This window comes from Podarcis bocagei (assembly GCF_964188305.1).
Source record: "Podarcis bocagei genome assembly, chromosome: 4".
NCBI classification, from domain to species: domain Eukaryota; kingdom Metazoa; phylum Chordata; class Lepidosauria; order Squamata; family Lacertidae; genus Podarcis; species Podarcis bocagei.
This window is the reverse complement of record NC_138128.1, coordinates 61634721-61655448: the sequence shown is the minus strand read 5'-3', so window position 1 is coordinate 61655448 and position 20728 is coordinate 61634721.

Below are 20728 nucleotides of genomic sequence, written 5' to 3'. Positions count from 1 at the left end.
TTTTATCTCTTTGTCTCAGGAGTTCAAATAGCAGTCTTCCCATTTACTTTTGTTAGAACAAGCTATTGTAGAAAAACCAACTCAAATATATTAAAGAATGAATTTTCCTAATTGGATCAAATACTGGGCAAGAACTATGCAAAGTGCCAACAAAGTCTCTGGGTAATTTTGATTATGGGAAAAAAATTGAAAGAAAATCCAGTCAATTCATTGTTACAAGGTCACAGCCTTTCCCTGTGTTCATCCACAAAGACGGTTCTTTCATTTTCTCCTTCCTCTTCTTTTACTTGCCATGAACATCTTATTAACAATTTGTATAAATGCCTAATCCAGAACTTAACTGCTACACTAGACTGTTGACTCCAATTTCATAAACGTGTAAGAAGTGAGCAAATTAAGTAGTATGAACTATGACAGTCCTCTGACACTGACAGTGTAGAGTACTGGCCCACACATGCTGTACAGCATAATGATTACATTACAATCTTGTGATATTATTCAAAATGACTTCAGATAAATGAATGATAAACTAGGGGTTATGCTTCCTTTTATTACAGGGCTGATAAGGTAGCTAATCAGTGTCCAAGTATATGTCATTACATAAATTATGAACCAGAGTTTGATGTGAATTCCCCAACGAGACAGAGCCCGAGTGTCATCTGCAGAGAGACTAAAGGCTGGGAAACGAATTCTGAAAACAATAGCCTTTTTGTGTTTTTAAACTGCATTAAGAAATTACAAAAGAAATGGCAAAAGACTGCCTTTTTTATATTTAATTGGACAACGGTTGTGATAAAGATGATTGGCTATTGCTTCCCTTCTTCTAAGCAGTTTGATTTTCTACCTATGGCCTTCTAACCCTGCAGTCCTCTTGGTGGGATCCGAAGGACAAAAGAATGTCCTTCACCAAGAGTAAAGAGAGAGCTCTGACCTTGGAGAGGTGGATTTGATGTTAGTTTCTCCCTCATCCCTGCTGTTGCATTTTCTTCAGCCTTGCCCCTACCTATGCTGGAAATGTGGTCTCAGTTGGTCCAAAAAGGGAGAGTGTTGGGTGGATTGGAGCAGGTTGGGTGCATGCCAGGGGAAACGCTTGGATCCAAAGGACCCATAGGGTTGGATGAGCCTTTGGCTAAATGTGAGTCTTAGTTAATCTGATCAATCCTGCCTCTAACATTTAGATATTCTTGCAAATATAGCACAATATTAGCCACAGACATAAGGCTGCCCTCTTACAATGTTGTAATTTCCTTTAATTTCTGAGTAAGCGTACTTACAACCACAAAATTACTTTGAATAACATTATTAACAGTGGGAAATTATGCACACTTACTTGGGAGTAAGCTCCATTGAATTAACTGGAATTCACTTCTGAGTAAACACACACAGGATTGTGCTGGGAGACTTTATTTTGATGAAAAGAGGACTTTATTCTAGAATCCAATGAGCATTTCCTAAGCCTAGAGAATTTGGAAGCCTGGGACTTGGTTTTGCTACAAATCTAATGGGCTCTTTCCACCCCATTTTAACATATTTGATATGAAATTCAGATATAACACTAGCTAGTCTAAAGCTAAGCTTAGAATATACACATCAAAATTGAGTTACAGAAGAATCCAGTTGACACAGATTAACAGTTGTATTTACCAAGTTCTATCACTGTGTCCCCCATAATCGCTGTGCTTGCAAAATTTAATTTAAACTTTATTCTGAAATAATATTGAAAGAGTGATTGTGAATTATGCAACCAGGAAAGAAAAGGGAATTTTCATTGTGTCTTTGCTTAGCTTTATCTGCTTTATGCGAATTACAGCTATACTCCGATAAGTAACAACTAAGATTTATAATAGAACATCTGGAACAAGCTACTTAGATACATATACTTCTCATAATTACAATCCAGTTAGACTTTCATTCCAGGATAAGATGAGATGTTGTTGGTATCCTGAGGTTTACAATATAATATTTTAGGGATGTTTCATACTGAGGACCTTGTATAGAGAAATTTAGTCATGCTTAAGTGCAGTTGAAATGAATAGGACAAGTGGGGTTCATACTAGGTGTGACTAGGGCTCCCCCCCCCAGTCAGAACTCACTGGAACTCACTTCTAGCACCTCTCAGGTGGGCGCCATTGCCATTCTAAAAGAACAAGGGAGGCGTTCATAGTGAGTTCCAGCATCTCTTTTTCTAGAAAAATAGCACAGGGTGTGACACACTGGGCCATCGACACTTTTGTTTGTCTCGTGATTTAAAGTAATGGGTCTGAGAGAGCTTTTTGTCCCACCCTTTCCCCAGGAAAACGCTCTGTTCACTGCTGAATCAGAACAAATGTCAATCTGCAGAAAGCCTGATACAACACTGAGCTCCTATGTTCCAAAAAAAGAAGACATTTCCTGCATGTCAGCTGCGAGTCACTCCATGCAGCTTACTCCTGAGTAGACATATCCAGGATTGAACTGCACAAGACTGAGCTGTGAATCATATGCCACCTACTCTTTCTCAGCTACAGCCCACTGTTATCTGTAAGATGGGACTAATACCATTGATCTACCTTACAGGACTTAGAATCATAAAATCATAGAATCATAGAGTTGGAAGAGACCACAAGGGCCATCGAGTCCAACCCCCTGCCAAGCAGGAAACACCATCAGAGCACTCCTGACATATGGTTGTCAAGCCTCTGCTTAAAGACCTCCAAAGTAGGAGACTCCACCACACTCCTTGGCAGCAAATTCCACTGTCGAACAGCTCTTACTGTCAGGAAGTTCTTCCTAATGTTTAGGTGGAATCTTCTTTCTTGTAGTTTGGATCCATTGCTCCGTGTCCGCTTCTCTGGAGCAGCAGAAAACAACCTTTCTCCCTCCTCTATGTGACATCCTTTTATATATTTGAACATGGCTATCATATCACCCCTTAACCTCCTCTTCTCCAGGCTAAACATGCCCAGCTCCCTTAACCGTTCCTCATAAGGCATCGTTTCCAGGCCTTTGACCATTTTGGTTGCCCTCTTCTGGACACGTTACAGTTTGTCAGTGTCCTTCTTGAATTGTGGTGCCCAGAACTGGACACAGTACTCCAGGTGAGGTCTGACCAGAGCAGAATACAGTGGCACTATTACTTCCCTTGATCTAGATGCTATACTCCTATTGATGAGGCCCAGAATTGCATTGGCTTTTTTAGCTGCCGCGTCACACTGTTGGCTCATGTCAAGTTTGTGGTCAACCAAGACTCCTAGATCCTTTTCACATGTACTGCTCTCAAGCCAGGTGTCACCCATCTTGTATTTGTGCCTCTCATTTTTTTTGCCCAAGTGCAATACTTTACATTTCTCCCTGTTAAAATTCATCTTGTTTGTTTTGGCCCAGTTTTCTAATCTGTCAAGGTCGTTTTGAAGTGTGTTCCTGTCCTCTGGGGTGTTAGCCACCCCTCCCAGTTTAGTGTCATCTGCAAATTTGATCAGGATGCCCTTGAGTCCATCATCCAAGTCGTTGACTTGTTCATAAGGAGTACATGAGATAATGTGGAGCACTCCAAACTCAAAAGTGCTACCTAATTGTAAATATGATTATTGCTTCATTTGCATGGAAAGAATTAGAAAAGGATTTGATGAAGACAATTTTTTCTTCTTCATGAGGTGAAAGCTATAAGAAATACAAACTGATATTCTTGTCTCAGGTTCCTTTTTGTGGGCTTGACAGAAATGAAAAAAAAAATCATCTTTCTCACCTGTCATGGAAAGACACTAAACATGGACCCCTGCTGTGTTATTTCAACAGCCAGACTTCACAGCAGACCTGCATTTAAAAGTTCTGACGTATTCACATAATCTTTAATTTGTCATTTTTAGTTTCTGACAACTGGGGATGCCAAACAAACAAGCAAAGAAACAAACTGTGAGAAAATGTGGGAAGCTGAGATGGGGATGGGAGAGTTTAGTTTAGGAGTGATGCTACTCATCATTGCTGAATAATCCAGTTTACTCAGGTTGGCAAACATTTTTTTGAAATTTGATCATACCTACAAGTTATGGTACCTTTTCATATAGGATTGCATTGCATTGGCATGTAGATATTTGAGGGGAATATATGTAGAAACCCACATATTTGAGGCTTTCCAGAGCAGTATTTATTGTTTAATTAAATGATCAAAGTATTATTAATTAAAACAGTTCAATGTCAGAAGAGTCCAAGATAGGAATAAAGGGCCAGTAACAGATATTATAGATAATTAAGAAGGCTTAGGCATCCTGGGCAGTGGGATTTGAAAGGATCTTCACACTCAGTTTGTAATATGGCATCAAGGACATCTTGGGAATAGTGCAAAGTAAATAAAAATAAAAATAGGGCGCTGTGAAATCACCCCATTTGCCTCATAATTCAGGAAGTACACAGATCCAATGTGCACCCTTCGAAAATACCACCAAGGGCAGAGAAGGATAAGATCAGTTCTCATGCCTTCCTTTTCATGAAGCCAAGTCAGTAATTCTGGTGGGTTGCCAACCTTAGACCACACTTGCAGCTTATACATGTGCAAGTGAGCAGTGAGGAAGGCCCAAGGCAAAGGTGCATTGGGTGTGTAACTGAAGAGCTGTAAGATTCAGTACTTGGTCTGCTTGGCTGTTAAATGGTTCCATAGGGGCAAATGCTCCACATCCCATAAGAACATAAAAGAGCCCGGCTGGATCAAGCCAAAGGGCAATCTAATGCAGCATCCTGTTTGCATAGTGGCCCACCAAATTGCCATGGGAAGCAGGACCTGCATGCAAGAGCACTCTCTGGACTTGTGATTCCGAGCAAATGTCATTCAGAGGCATACTGCCTCCAACCGTGGAGACAGAACACAGCCATCATGGCTAGTGAGTATACCATCTTCTTTCAATACTGTCCCTCCATTTCCAAGAAATGCCACCAGAACTAGGAGCTGGTTGTGTGCCTCATTTTTCTGTTTGTTTGTGTCCCCTCTTTTATAGTACACTATATTTATTTGTGTTTTAAGCAATGTTGTAAGCTGCTTAGGGGTCTTCTGGTAACAAGAGGCTAACAAGTCATCATCATCATATCATCATCATCATCATCATCATCATCATATCAGTTCACTTTACTTTATTTTCTTCTTTTTGTACCAGATGCCAAATCCCTCTGGTTGCAATCCTATGCATATGTACTTGAAAGTAAGCCCAGTGAACCAAGAAGAGCTTGCTTTTGATTAAAGGATTGCACTTGGAGACTGGAACTTGCTACTCAGGAGTATTTATGATGAAAACAACAGCAATGTAATATATACATCCACCATAAGAAGCCTGTAGCCAAAAGGCTCTCTCTCTCTCTCTGTATGTATGTATTTTTTCCATACACAGTGGGCAATGCTATATGAGACATAAACACATTATATGTATGAACACTAAGATGTATGCAAATATTTTTTAAAAATATATTCTGCTCTTTCCCCAGTGCTCTTAAAAGGATTGTTTTGAAGCACCAACTGTAGATTTATAATATTATATTCCACTGTACTGTATACATTTGCTAACAACAACAACAACAACCTTTACTGAATCCACACTAGTGACAAAGCTGCCAAGAAGTGAGTAGTTGATATGCCTTTTTATTACTGCAGCTGCCTTGTTTTTTTTCTAGTCAAAATAAAAGAAAATCACAGGATCCTTAAAATAATAGCTGACAGCAGGTAGTTACTGAGAAATGCATGTCCCTGCCTCTTAACTTTGTAGCATCCATCCAGATGGCAGATTACAGACTGGGTTCTGCGGGTTGGTGACAAATACATGGGTAATAGCATTCAGCTCGCCTAACTGTAAAAGTGAATTCACTATTCTGCTTTGATTGTAGACTTGACATATCAGATGAGAAGACTCTGCGGAAGAACCTGCCAGAGCAACAGCACAAATAAATGCCAGACACAAGTGCCGCTTGATGTGGAATTACAAACATTGTACCTATCATCAATTCAAATTTAGCTCAGTATGTAAAGTCTTGAGTTGTTGTTACATCACATGAACAGCAGGCTTGGAAGGCTGTTACTTGTTTACAGAGATACAAAAGAGGGTTTAAGCAGCCTAGCCCCTAGTGATTTCCTCTAGCAGAGCCGCTCCAGCCATTGTTTTGCTATGGGAAACAGGGAAGATTGGAATTTTTAAACACACACACACACACACACACACACACACAGGAACAAGCACCACTTAACATTCTCACCTTTACACGCTCTCAAACCCATTGTATCAATTATTCAGGTTTTTGTAGAAGCAGATGTATTGATCTCTCGGTTTTGCCTGAGAGTACACAGTGCGATTTGGAAAAGGCATGGTGCAAAGATTCTTTTAATTCTCTCTGTGTTGCCTCTCATAATGGAGTGTGTGGCTCCCAGCTTATCTCACTACAGATTTTCAAACTGGTTCCAGCGGCTGCTTATGTAGTCCTCGAGGAGGTGAGGTCTTTCTGATGCACAAAGAGATCTAGCTGTGTTTACCATTCACTGTATACTATGATTAGGAAGTCTGCAAAGGAGTGTGAGAATCCATCTCTTTTGTTGTGATGCACCTGAGGGCTACTTATATATACTGTATATATTTCCAGTTATACACCTGAGATGTTTGAAGTGTATACCTGTAAATGTCAAGTGTGAATGCAACAAAGATGTGTTATCGAACCTGTGTTACCATATAGTCACACTTATCGCAGGAAGGTTTAATTGGCTGCAAATGCTTATTGAGCAGGTGGCAAATCCAGGTCTGACTCTTCACGAGGCATAAAATAGCACCAAAACAGTAGGACAATACATTAAAGGTAAAGGGACCCCTAACCATTAGGTCCAGTTGTGACTGTCTCTGGGGTTGCGGCGCTCATCTCACTTTATTGGCTGAGGGAGCCAATGTACGGCTTCCGGGTCATGTGGCCAGCATGACTAAGCCGCTTCTGGCAAACCAGAGCAGTGCACGGAAACACCGTTAACTTCCCTCCGGAGTGGTACCTATTTATCTACTTGCACTTTGATGTGCTTTCGAACCGCTAGGTTGGCAGGAGCAGGGACTAAGCAACGGGAGCTTACCCCGTTGCGGGGATTCGAACCGCCAACCTTCTGATCGGCAAGTCCTAGGCTCTATGGTTTAACCCACAGCTCCACCCGCGTCCCCAGGACAATACATTACTTGATGCATAAAGTGATGTGGGGGGGGGATATCTTCTCTTTCATAAACATCAACATAGTTACAATGGCAAATATAAGTACAAGACTCTGTATTGAAGGCCATAGGTAAAGGACTTGTTTTGCTTACAGTAGATCCTGGGTTCAATCACTGGTGTCTCCAGGTATGGCTAGAAAGGACCCCCGCCTGATAATTTGGAGAGCTGCTACCAGTCAGCATGTAGACACTGTTGAGCTACATGGATCAGTGGTCTGATTCTGTACTAGGCAGCTTCCTATATTTGAAGCCATTATCAGGAATGCATTGATGAAATGCCAGCTAGTGATTAATACCACACTTGGTGCTGTATAATTCACATCTAGTGCTACAGTTCTGAAATAGTCACAAGATTATGTTTACATGTTCATGGATCAGGGATTTTGAGTGCTATGTAGGACTTCAACCCTATCTAACCTTAGCTGGGAATAAGTTCATTGTACTCAATACACCTGAGTTGTATTGAGCTATAGGATCGCACTGTAAAGTGCAAAATAAGGGATAAGGGTGAAACGTGCCACTTACCACTCATCATTCATATCACAACATCAACATTAGCATGGCTAACCACAACACCACAGCTGGTAAATAATAACAATAACAATTTTATTATTTATATGCCACCATCTGACTGGGTTGCCCAAGCTAATCTGGGTGGTTCCCAACAAAATATTAAGAACATAATGAAACATCAAACATTAGAAACATAAAAAGCAAACATACCAAGTATGAATGACTGGATGAGTAAAGCTAAAAATGAATGGGTGGGTCTAGTTGAATTTATGAAGAGGGTGGTTGGGAGGGTGGGGGGTTGCAAGCAAGTAACAAACTCTATTAAGAACACATATCATGCATTGTAAAAAATGGAAAGTTACAAATAAAGCCATTTTATATTGGATTTTCCTCTGTATTGTAATAACTGGTATAGGTTTTCAATGCAAAGGTTCAGTAATAATGAGACAAGCAATAGAAGGTCATATCAATTAAGATGTTGCCTCATGTGCCTAAATAATGGAAAATACTTTAGTATGGAATTCATATATGTAAAGATCAACTTTCGATGTTGATTGGATCATGTTTAGCAAACAAAAGTTGTAGCCCAATCTGACAATTGTTTACTCACACAAGTAAGTCTTATTGATTTCAGCATGTCTTACCTCCAAGTAAATATGCTTAGGATGTCAGCCTCATAAAGGATACAACCTACATCTTATTGAAATGAAAGCCAAAACCTCTGTTAACTTCAGTGTTCATAGATTTTACCTTAAATCAATAGCCACAGCAGAATGTATGACTAGCTTTTGTTAGGTACTATGAATGCTTAAATCATTTCTTTAGCTATTGTCTGAGCTGATGATCTTTGCTGATCTCTTAATATAATCATATTTGTGTTAAGTTCATAGTAACAATTAACTTGATGTTATCAGTGGTTATCTAAAACACAGTAAATGGAAATATATGCCAAAAGCGAATAAACATATTAGAACGACATGTTTAAATGATCTGGATAACCCTATGAGCCAACATAGCAGGTGGTAATATCCTGTTCTTAAATTACATTTCAGCAAGTGAACATAATAAATCCTCTTGTGTTATATTTCGCTAGTAGCAACGTATACTCACATTATTCTATTTGACCTCATTACTGCTAATCATTATCACATTTTTAATAGCTGCCACAATGAGTGAAACAGTTAATACAGTATTTCTTGCCGAAGAGAGCCTGTCAGGTTATTGATGACAAATTAAAATTAATAAAGAAGATCTGTGTTGAATTTGAGGGTATGGAATAACTCCGAGCATCCAGATGATTGGGAAAGGCCTCTGGGGTCCTCTGTGAAGAATAATGTTTTTGGTGTACGTGTATTGTCTTGAAAGCAACGCTAAAACTGCCAAATCTCTGCTTTTGCCTGGAAGACTTCCTGAAATAGGAGCTGTATTCTTTTGGCCCTCATCACATGTAATTTATTCCTCAGAGAGATATTTCCTGTTCTGTACACCTTAGCTTGGCGCCGTAATAATAGAATGTTTCTAAGGTTCTACAGTTTTATTTACCTCGGTAAGAACCTTTACAAGAGCAATCTCAGCCAAACATTGTTGGAGTCCAGATAATGTAACAAATAACTAAAAGTTCAATACAGCATTTCTTTCCACATACACAGGCTCTGCTTTTCAGTGCATTTACCCTGCGACTATTTACTTTAGTCCTTTTCGCTTTTTCTTTCCCCAAATCACTTATTCGCTAAGGGCAGTTAGAAAACCGTATGCCTCCCAGTAGTTTCCTGCATCTAAATTGTGCTAGAAATTCTCTCTCCTGGCATATAACTCATTTCTTTTAAAAGGTTTATATTTACATATCTTTTACATGTTCTCTATCTATTTCAGATATTGGTGTTTATTAAAGGTGCCTGCTCTGTAGGGAACTGGGGAGAGAGAAAGTCATTCCCCACCTGGGACTTAGGTTCAAGGCCATCCTGAGGTCCTGAATTAATTGAATATAGTACTATTAGTTCAGTCCTTAGTAGACAGTAGTCCGCATCATGGAATCACCAGACATAATTTTGACTGTGCCCAGGAGGCAAACCAGGGAGACTGAATTATCTCTTTCCAAAAGAGAAAGTAGTCCTTTGAGGTCAACACCAGAGGTCATTTGTGGGTCAGGGAAACTTCGACGCTAGGCCTGTCCTGGTGAATGAGGGGGGGGAAACCGTGTTCCAATTACTGTATGTAAGCAATTCATGCAGAATTTCTTTACACAAAGGGTTTTAGAAAGCAAAATGGCAAAACCAAGATCAATCTGTTACAGTACTGGATTATCAGGGAGGGAATGAGGAGTGACAAGAAGGTGCATGATGCTAATGTGAATTTAACTGGGCCAGATAAGCTTTGAAGGCTGGAAATAAACCCTGGCCTGGAAATAAGACCAACTGAAATCAACGTCTTACTTTTGAGAAGGCATCTGTAGAATGGCACTGTAAAGCTGCAGCCCTGTACCATCCTAACTTGACAGCAGACATGAGAAGATGTGCAGGATTGCAATCACCATTCAGTGATTTATTCCTCATGTGTTTGGAGTGAATCCCGAATGAACCTTACGTTATTTGTTTAACTCCTTGCCTTTCTTGTAGAGAAGAGAAGTACATTACTATGTTTCACAAAGCAAAATTCACAGCTAAGGAAGTGGAAAGATGAATGGAAAACAATTAGGCAAATGTATCTAGGTAGTTATTCCAGTCAGCACTACTACCTAGATACATTTCAAATGAACGGTTAACTAAGTGTAGGTGCCATAATTTTAGGGATTTGTCTTATTTTTGTCCAGAGGCTAAGAAATACCATCCATATATATTGTTAATTTGAAACACGAACATTATTTCTATAGCGCAGGAAATAGCCATGCAATGAAAAGATGTCACACATTTGGGGTTTATGTCTGCATGTTGAAATATAACCTTCCTTCAAATGGGATTAAGAGGATGCTTAAAGCAAAAGTCGGTCACAACCATGTGAAATTCACATGCTTGAAAAATACCTGTCAGGATTGCTCTCTGCCATTAAAATGTAAAATAAAATATAGAAAATGAGGAATTAATTCATTTAAGCATTTTGCCCACCCGCCTTTTACTTTTCCGCAGTCCTCATGGGAATGATTCTTGAAGTGTATATCACCAGCAGACTTATTTTTACCATTATTTTTAACTTAATGAGTATACCTTGCACATCAGAGAGAAAGCACAAAGGTTAAATTTTACATTAAGATCACATTGCAACATGGCATGCAAATGTTCCTATGCAAATGTAAAGCTTCTGGAAGATAAATGTGTTATATCTTTAACCAGTTAACTATGACTGTGAAGTATGGTGCGAGATGTTCAGTGGTTTCATTTTTATATCTTTCTTGTAAATAATGCATAAAGTATGTAGATGTTGTCAAAATATGATTAAGCTATTAGCGTTATAGTTTTCATAGTTAAGAATGTGTTCGGCATGCAGCTCCTAATAACTCATTTATAAATGCAGAGACCTTTATAAAATATTTCTTGTTCAAGTCAACACTATCATGTGACATAATGATTTTGCTTAAAACCAAGTTAAATGAGGAGTAAAATTAAACAATATTGCATGAATTGTGTTTGACTAATTTTGTGTCACATTATATTAGCCAGGCTTTCAAAATATGTGTTAATGACAAATAGGGTAAGCCCTTAACATACTTTTTACATCTGTAAAATCACCCTTATGTCATTAACTTTTAAGGTTCATTTTGTTCGCAGTTTTTGTAGCCAGTGGCTTTTTAGTGATTACTTTGGTCTGTAATGCTAGATGCGATAAAAATATTTTACATAAGTCATTGAGACTTATTGCCAGCGTTTGGGACATGTCTGTGCGTGCTATAACAATATCTAATAATGGATGAACTTTGCAGTTTTGAAGTAAACACCACTAAGGGGGAATTTTAAATGCGAAGGTTTCATTTACATAAGCAGTGCTCTTAAAAAATTGAGGAAATTTTGAGTCAACAGGATGATTGCCTTAGGCTCTGATCCACCAGCTGCCAGTTATACAATATACCCTAATGCAGTCAAAATAATCCATGCATGGCAACAGGCTCTTATGTTTGTTTTGTTCTTTGGATTGGGTCCACTGTGCATCCAAAATGGAGCTTCATGAAAACCTTTACAACCAGCCGCAGGAACTACATGCACAATAATTTGTGCTGGGTTGTAAAGAGAATATTTCATCTCATGTAGTTTTCTTTCAAAAGAGAACAATCTGTAAATGTATAGATGGTATATCACACCAGTAAAAATGGCAAAAATGTACAAAACTGGCTCAAATACATGTTGGAAATGTAAAGAAAAAGAAGGCACTTTGTGTCATATGTGGTGGGAATGTAGAGTAGTTAAAAAATTTTGGGATATGATATATAATGAATTGAAAAAAAATGTTTAAAATGACATTTGTAAAAAAGCCAGAAGCATTTTTGTTAGGGATTTTAAGACGAGACCTGCCAAGAAAAATAAAGAACTTATTTATGTACGATATAACAGCGGCAAGAGTCTTGTTAGCACAAGGATGGAAGAATGAGGAAACCCCAACGAAAGAACAATGGCAAGAAAAACTGATGAGCTATGCGGAGTTGGCAAGTTGACATATAAACTACGTGAGGACAACCGTGACTTCAAGGAAGAATGGGAACTCTTTACAAATTATCTAAAAAGACAACAAAATGATTTGGACTCCTTGGCAGGTTTTGAATAAACATCCACAAATTTATTAATAGAATATACCGTATTTTGCGCCCCATAAGACGCTCCGGCCCATAAGACGCACCTAGTTTTTTTTGGGGGGGAAATAAAGAAAAAAATTTTATTTCCCCCCCCCCCCAGGTGCGGGGCTGGAAGAACCAGGTCGGGGAACAGTGGGAAGGCACGCACTGCCTCCCCGCTGTCCCCCGAGCTTGTGGGGCTGACTTAGCACCCCGCTCGGGATGGCGGCGTAGACCTGCCTGCAGTCCCGCGACGGCAGGCAGCTCTGTGCCACCATCCCGAGCGGGGCAGGACTTAGCGCCCAGCTCGGGATGGCGGCGTAGACCTGCCTGCAGTCCCGCGACGGCAGGCAGCTCTGTGCCGCCATCCCGAGCGGGGCGGGACCTAGCGCCCCGCTCGGGATGGGGCGTAGACCTGCCTGCAGTCCCGCGACGGCAGGCAGCTCTGTGCCGCCATCCCGAGCGGGGCGGGACTTAGCGCCCCGCTCGGGATGGCGGCGCAGAGTTGCGCTGGTCCCAGGAGCGCAGGCAGCTCTGCTGGGCCACCGGGAGCGGGGCGGAGCTTCTCCCCCGGCTCCCGGTGGCCGGGCAGAGCTGCGCTGGTCCCAGGAGCGCAGGCAGCTCTGCATGGCCCCCGGGAGCGGGGCGGAGCTTCTCCCCCGGCTCCCGGTGGCCGGGCAGAGCTGCGCTGGTCCCAGGACCGCAGGCAGCTCTGCAGGGCCACCGGGAGCGGGGCGGAGCTTCTCCCCCGGCTCACGGTGGCCGGGCAGAGCTGCGCTGGTCCCAGGACCGCAGGCAGCTCTGCACGGCCACCGGGAGCGGGGCGGAGCTTCTCCCCCGGCTCCCGGTGGCCGGGAAGAGCTGCGCTGGTCCCGGGATTGCAGGCAGCTCTGCGCAACCCTCGGAGCCGGTCTTCCTTAAGCCTGGAGAGCGAGAGGGGTCGGTACGCACCGACCCCCCTCGCTCTCCAGGCTTCAGCGAAAGCCTGCATTCGCCCCATAAGACACAGGCACATTTCCCCTTCATTTTTGGAGGGGAAAAAGTGCGTCTTATGGGGCGAAAAATACGGTATGACATATAAGGCAATGATATGTACAATTTTACAACATGCAGAGAATAATTTGTGCAAATAAATCAGAGAGGGGAGCTGAGGGAAGTTCTTGGTGGGTGGGAGAGGGAGGGATGGGGGGAAATAAAAAGGGGGGAATGTAATTGGATATATTGATTGATAATTTGTTTTGTTAAAATTGTTTAATAAAAATATATATTTAAAAAAGTAAAGAGAATATTTCATCTAATATAACATTAGAGAAATATGGACATTTGCCACCGTGCAATTGAAACTGCATGAAAAGGAGAAGCAAACCATTTAGAACAGGCTCTCAATTTCAGACCTACTCCTTCCAATACACAGAACATTGTGTGGCCAGGAAGAAGTGGCCCCCACTTCCCCATGCGAATCAGTGCCCACATAAGACATTTTATGGGGTTCACATTAGAATTCCAGGAGTTGTAGCCATCTTATTCTTGTTGGGACAGGGTTTTTTTTTGTCACAGCACCCAAATTAACTTCTCTTTTGCCCCTTTCAGATGGTTCAGTGCATGGCCAAAACAACAGCTCCCCAAACTTTTTATTCTACCATATTTATGCATTATAATTACCCCTCCCTTGTGTTGAATTGTACTGTTTTCTGTTTTCTGTTTAATGTTAAATTGTTGCCACCCACCCTGGGACTTGTTAGTGAAGGGTCAGTATTATTATTATTATTATTATTATTATTATTATTATTATTATTATTATTATTATTATTATTGCTGCTGTTACTGCATTTTGTTTTACTGCCTATTGTTTGGGTTTAATTGGTTTTAATTTTTATTGTTAGTTAGCCACCTTGTGGTCATTTGTGAGACTGAGGGTCAGGTTATAAATATTTTAATAAACTAAAATAAATAAAAATGAACATAAAAGGTAAAGGTACTCCGGACCATTAAGTCCAGTCGTGGATGACTCGGGTTGGAGCGCTCATCTCGCTCTATAGGCCGAGGGAGCTGGTGTTTGTCTGCAGACAGCTTCTGGGTCATGTGGCCAGCATGACTAAGCCGCTTCTGGAGAACCCAAGCAGCGCACAGAAACACTGTTTACCTTCCCGCCAGAGTGCTACCTATTTATCCACTTGTACTTTGACGTGCTTTTGAACTGCTAGGTGGGCAGGAGCAAGGACTGAGCAACGGGAGCTCACTCCGTCACGGGGATTCGAACCACCGACCATCTGATTGGCAAGCCCTAGGCTCTGTGGTTTAGACCACAGCGCCACCCGTGTTCCTTAAAAAAAAGTGAGCATAGACTTTCTCTATTTGGGGGGACAGGGAGAGAGAGAGAGGTAGGGAGAGAGAGATCAACAAACTGCTTTCTTCTTTTCCTTGGTAAAACCGATGATTATTTATTTATTTCATTTCATCGCACCATTCTTGGTAACTTGATTTACTTAGAAAAAACAATTGAGCATTAGTAGAATTAAAATATATACACATAAAATATCACATGCAGATCAGTACAATAAAAACATAACAGAACTAGCCCTTTCCTTAAAAGTAGGCAGCCCTGACAGAGAAAAAAGTTCCAAAGAGCTGATTGCAGCTAGCTGCTGATTCTGTAGGTTCACCCTATCTGTACTTAATAGCAGTCATAAAAACAGGAACAATGAAATTACGACATCATAAAAGGACCACCACCACCACCACCATCATCATAACAGAAAATTGTTTTTTTTTAAAAAACAACAACACACACACAAGTGGTATAAAATACATTCCATAGTGGAATATAAGACTCATATTTCTACCAAACATTCATGAATGTTGCCAAAAAACTCATATTTTTTGGGAATGTGCCAACCATGAGATTGACCAAACTACTTCGTTAATAAAAAAATACAGACATGGACTAAAAATACAACTGAACAAAACTGGAGCTAGGAAGTCCTGGTAGTGGTGGCTTCTAATGGAGGCCATTTCTTCTCCATTCAGCCTAGCCATGCTGACTGGAGCAGATGAGAGCTGAAGTCCTAAGCATCTGGAGGGCACCAGGTTGGGGAAAATAGAGCCATAGCCATTCTGCAAATTCATAACAGTAACAAGCTATTTTTTAAAACCACATTTTTAGTCCTTTTGGGTGTTGATAGATTGAAGCCCTTCTCGGTGCTTATTACAATTATAAGCACTCCCCACCATCAGAATATATGTTCGGTAAAGACCAAATATAATCTAGGCTCTGCATAAGCTTTGTGAAAGGTGATTCAAGGTTGAATACTCAATAAACAGGTCATCCAGAGGAGCCTATAGACAACAGCAGCAATGAGGAGGAGAAGGAACAGAACCAGGACACTCCAGGGATTTGCAGTGACCCCTTTTTGCCACCAGGACATGGCCCCCGGGAGAGGCACAACTGTGCTGATTTTGGCCCTGCATGTGTGTTTCATAAATATGTCTGAATATGGAAAAGCTTGTAAAAAGACTAAGGAAATAAACATACCAGCTGTGGTGAAAAGCTAGCAGAAAAAGAGGTATTTCCTTACAGCAGGTTTTTTGGGGGCAGGGGAGGCATGTGGTAGGTGATAAAAGTTTTAGATCTCACAAACGCTCCACTGGGATTTCCAACACAGTGGAACAAATACAAACAAACAAAAAGAAAAGTTCTGAACACCAGGAGGAAGTTTCTATTTTTATATGTTTTTTAAGCTTACGGCATAGAGAACTATTGCTTTAAAAATCCTTTTTAACACCCTTCATGGTGAACCTCTAAAAGTTGAGAACAGAGGTGAGCCGCTGCCCCCACAATCACACAGTTCCGCTCTAGAGATAAGATGATTTATGATGCAAAAGAGATATGCCAGGTTTTCACTAAGGCACAGAGTATTCCTTTGACACAGAGAGTTTCCTGTAAATCCAGTCTGAGGACATTGAGCCACCCCTTAGATTTTAGGGCCCATCCCTGTGGAGCTGCAGTTTGAACATGGTGAACTACTACTTCTTTATATGCTGAGAGATCTGAAATGCCCTAGAGGCTACATGCTGCTGAGTAATTATGGCTGCACAGGCAGGTAATGAGATAAGGACAATACAAAAGGGTGCAGCGAGGAGGACATGTTGGGAAGTGTGCTGTTCTTATCCTTCACTCCTTTAGTAACATCTTCATTCTAACCACCCTATTCTCATCTCAGAAAGTTCATCTAAAGGATTTTCCCTCTGGAAACATGTCAGAATAAAGGCTACAGACTTTGCATAAAACATATACGGTTGTACATAAGGTGCTCGTCGCATCTTAATGTTGAACCTCACCAGAGAGCAGGCCTCTCAAATACTCTCTATTCTACGGGGCACTCTGCGCTTGGGTGGGAAAATCGAAAGCACTCAGTAGCACTACCCTGTTCCTCTCTCTTGTGTATACTTCCATATTAGCTGCCTGGTTCTTCTTACCTGTGGTGAAGCATCCAGCCTATTTCCGATGGTCTACGTTGTCCTGTTTCATTTTGAATTTCCACAGAGTATTCAACATAGCAGACAGGGGAGGAGAAAGTGGTGGGAAAATATGACAAAGAAAAGCTATTAAAGGACTAAAATCTTTGTCTTCAGAGAACTTGGGAATAACTTTAGCCAGGGGAATCAAAGAGGTCCTGCCTCCATATTTCAGTGGGAGATATATACATAGGTGCTCCACTTGTATGGTAATGGGCCTTGTTTACTCCTGATGTATTTTCTGAGACACTTGCTATTCAAACCTTCCTACAAACGCCTGACTTTGAACAGGGGTCACTGTTGTAGCCCTTGTCGTCATCATCGTCATTTAATTTATGAATTGCTTCCTATGAGGCATCTTGAAAGCAATTTCTAAAACAATAAAAACTTACATAAAAGATGCATTATTAAGCATCACTGAGGCAATGGCCAGATCACTACCCAGTGCTACTAAGTCTTATTCATCCTGTGGTATGCAACTAGCCCAATGTTTACATAATACCAACAGTGTGCTAGGTAGCATAGAGAGCACAGAAGAAGCATAGTTAGGCTTCTTGTGGATCTGCAACATTTGCAATGATGCACGCCAAATGGTTAATGCTCTCCCCATCACTACACCATCATGTTTGAAAAAAAGCTCTACCTATTGAATTGCTGGCTCTTATGCACCTGGCTAGATATTTGAAGTGCTTCAAGCTCCAATAGCCCTCACTTGTAGTCCTATCCATCTATTATGAGTCAGCACAAAGGACTTGTTGACTGCACTCTGAATGGCTGCCTCTTCACACTCATTGCAGACAGTACAGTCCTGGGATAAAGTAGTTCTTAGTTACGTATGGGCTATGGTCATAAAGCAAGAGTATGGAAATCTGCAGGGCAAAAGTGTTCTAAGAACTAGCAGTTCTGCTATGGAATGGAAGAATTGGCTAATTAACAGCGAATTTTGATAGGCTGCTATCATGAATGTTGAGCAAGCACATTAATATGGTTTGATGTGAGTGCCATATAGTTTCTCCTCTCTGGGGTCAACCACAACCGATTCTATACATGGAATTGAAAGGGGTTCTTGCTTCAATAACTTTGCAAGGTTCCATTGTTGAGAATGGAATGTATTACCAGTGCTTCTCTTCTGCATGCACCATGATGAGAAGTTAACATAGGTTAGGTAGGTCCAATGGCTATTTAAGCTTCACATAGCAAACTTAAAGATAGCTTTGGATGTGCTGGAAAGGCACAAGTATCTTGTGCTTTGACATGATGTGCGGTCACTGCTATTGACCTAGGAATGCTCCTGGTGGTGGAATATGCAAGCTACATGTTCATCAGAAGCCTGGTCATCCTTGCTGCAGAACCTCTGGAACCTGTGCAACCACTTATAGGTGAAGTACTTTGTACTCTTAGATAAAAAATGGTATAATGAAGTATGACTTGGTGCCAAGCTCCGCATAGTTTTTGCAGTGGAATCATTACATTCTATGGGTGCAACTGGAAAGATGATGCCTGATGTGGAGTCAATGCTCAGGTGAGTAGGGATGGGTGCTCGCTCTCTTACTGGGTTAGCAGTAAGTCTAAGAGTCCGGACTAGTACTATTGGGGATAGCTGTCAGAATTTCCTGCAAGGCTGTGGCAAATGTTCAGGGTTCCTTAGCTGGCCAGTTTATGTAAAGAGGCTCTCCCAATGGTGGAAAGTTTGAAAACAGCTTGGTGAAATTGGAGTATACAGAGAGACCATAAAACACATTAGCATGCACACATGTATATATGTGTACCACATATATATCCTGCTTGTTTCCCTGGCAGGACTCAATGTGATAATTTATATGTCGAGATGCAACTTTAGAAATAATTACTATAATCTAAATTCTGTGCACTGCTCTGGTTGACCAGAAGCCATGCTGGCCACATGACCCGGAAGCTGTATGCCGGCTCCCTCGGCCAGTAAAGCGAGATGAGCACCGCTACCCCAGAGTCGGCCACTACTGGACCTAATGGTCAGGGGTCCCTTTACCTTATGAAATGCTCCTTTCATTGGGAGAGGAGGTGATCAGGTGACCACTGCATGCCTTCTCAGGCTGCTGCCCAGCTGTTAACGATGGATGAGCAATCTCAAGCTCCCTCCTTCTGGTTCTTTATCTTTAGACCTGGACTGGGCAGCCCTTCAAATAGAGGGCTGCTCTCTGACAGCTCTTCAAACAGAAGATTGCCTTCTGTACTGTAAGACATGCGGCCTCCTTTTTTTACAGTGTCTCCTTGACACCGATATGAATAAATGTACATGCACATGCTTTCCAAGGCTTATAAAAGGCTGCTGCTTATGGTTTTGCGGGTGCAGGAACCAAGCTGTGAGGTCTGGAAAGGACCAAGCATTGTAACAAGCGCACAGACCGCACAGTCTCCTTGGTGTTTTTGCTGAAGTGTAGCCTGTCACCTCACAACTACATCCCTTGAAAGTAGTATAAAGCTAACTGTATCCCTCTTACCTACAACCTGTGCTAAATTTCATTTAGCTCCATTGAAAGGTTCAGCCTCTAGGCCATGTGGCTGCTGTCATTGAGTTTGGAAAATGTTTGTTCCAGATCTAAGAGGTGTGCTTGCTGAAACCGAAAGACAGAATCCAATCGGCACAATGGTTGAAACACTGGAGGTGTGTGCGTTTGTGTGTGAGTAGTTATATATAATGTATGTATTTGAGAAACATCTTTTCAGTAGCAAAAGTTTGAATTTTAGTGGCCAAGTAATATGGGGTAGGTGGAATTTCTTTTGCCCTTTACTTTCTATGTAGAGTCAATAGAATTACTCTCTCCACACAGGCTTTTTATTGAGCTGAAGCTGTGCTCATGTATTCTTAAGACTTATCTCTTTGCGAACCGTCACAAATAATGTCTGTACATTCTAACCAATTATATAGTTCTGTTTATTTAAGAGGTTCATTTAGGCTCACTCTGAGTATGAATGGATTTGCAAAGATGAAGGTGGAGCATATTAAGCAGAGAACTAATACCATGTCCTTTTTCTTTGGAGTAGCACATAATTCAACATCAGCCAAGGTTTGTCCATAGGGCTTAAATCTGTATGTCTCTCAGCTGCGACACAAGATCTTTTGGAGAACCATAAACAGCTTTTATTCCTTTGAGGCCAGCTCTTCATTTGTGGAGTTTACTCCTGCCTGGACCACATGGGGCTTTCTTCTGATGTCCAGCAATTGGGTGTTTGATGTGAGGTTGTCCTTGAGGCTCCCATCTTGGGTGTGCTTGTTGCATCCTTTCCCAGAGATGGTCACGCCTTCAGGACATTACAGGTAGCTATAGCAGGCTACACTGCTCCATACTTTCAGCTTTCTGTATGCTCAGAGAATGTGACCTATAGATAGGACCACATTACTTCACGAGAACAACAACTAATGTTTGGTGTGAGATGTGTCTCCATAGGCCACATGGTGCAAGACTGGCTGCTGGGCCCTTATATGGAACAATCAGACTGTTCCTCAAGTCAGTTAAAGCTGTGAAGCTGTGGCCTTACTCTGGCTCCAGTGTGCTCCCACCACTAGTGTCTGAAGCCAACGAAACACAATGTTAACTACAATCCATATGTATCCTGTAGTTTCTTGAGAAATGCTGCTGCTTGATGCATTTTGCCTCAAACCAGCTTCCACATACTTTTGTAAACCAAGAAATCTTTAATAAAAATACTTTTTTTAAAAAAAGAAAAAAGAACCAGCTTCCAGCCATTTTGAAAAACATAAGCAGGG